This window comes from Triticum aestivum, unplaced genomic scaffold, assembly GCF_018294505.1.
Source record: "Triticum aestivum cultivar Chinese Spring unplaced genomic scaffold, IWGSC CS RefSeq v2.1 scaffold130146, whole genome shotgun sequence".
Classification (NCBI taxonomy): domain Eukaryota; kingdom Viridiplantae; phylum Streptophyta; class Magnoliopsida; order Poales; family Poaceae; genus Triticum; species Triticum aestivum.
The window spans coordinates 1-911 of NW_025300334.1; the positions used below are offsets into that span (position 1 = coordinate 1).

The 911-nt window shown below is 52.5% G+C and overlaps 2 non-coding genes across 2 annotated transcripts; both read right to left on the minus strand.

Annotated features, from left to right (window-relative positions):
- Positions 1 to 342: 342 nt before the first annotated feature.
- On the minus strand, positions 343 to 461 carry LOC123179264 (5S ribosomal RNA). The gene has a single exon (XR_006490233.1). It is a non-coding gene; the product is annotated as a 5S ribosomal RNA (ribosomal RNA).
- A 297-nt stretch (positions 462 to 758) lies between these two features.
- LOC123179266 (5S ribosomal RNA) lies at positions 759 to 877 on the minus strand. Its single transcript, XR_006490234.1, has one exon. It is a non-coding gene; the product is annotated as a 5S ribosomal RNA (ribosomal RNA).
- Between the last annotated feature and the right edge of the window lie 34 nt (positions 878 to 911).

Below are 911 nucleotides of genomic sequence, written 5' to 3' on the forward strand. Positions count from 1 at the left end.
AGTTCTGATGGGATCCGGTGCTTTAGTGCTGGTATGATCGCATCCGACATGTTACCCCGGTCTTCGTCCCTTATCCTTGCCCCTCCCAGCTCCACTACAAAGACGATTGCACATTGCTTTGGCCGCTCCCTCTCAACTAAGGAGACGAGTTTAACGCGGTTTCCACCCCTCCCTCTCAACCGCACCAGTGCACGCTTGCCGCGCCACAACGCCGACGCTGGGCCCGTGAATCGTGAGCACCCAGCTATGACTTACCGCACTCGTGCAAAATAATAAAACACGGTAAATATATTACTTACACGTGCGTTTTGGTTTGCAAGCGGCGCGAAAAAAATTAAAAAGGGAATGCAACACGAGGACTTCCCAGGAGGTCACCCATCCTAGTACTACTCTCGCCCAAGCACGCTTAACTTCGGAGTTCTGATGGGATCCGGTGCTTTAGTGCTGGTATGATCGCATCCAACATGTTACCCCGGTCTTCGTCCCTTATCCTTGCCCCTCCCAGCTCGACTACAAAGACGATTGCACATTGCTTTGGCCGCTCCCTCTCAACTACGGAGACGAGTTTAACGCGGTTTCCACCCCTCCCTCTCAACCGCACCAGTGCACGCTTGCCGCGCCACAACGCCGACGCTGGGCCCGTGAATCGTGAGCACCCAGCTATGACTTACCGCACTCGTGCAAAATAATAAAACACGGTAAATATATTACTTACACGTGCGTTTTGTTTTGCAAGCGGCGCGAAAAAAATTAAAAAGGGAATGCAACACGAGGACTTCCCAGGAGGTCACCCATCCTAGTACTACTCTCGCCCAAGCACGCTTAACTTCGGAGTTCTGATGGGATCCGGTGCTTTAGTGCTGGTATGATCGCATCCGACATGTTACCCCGGTCTTCGTCCCTTATCCTTG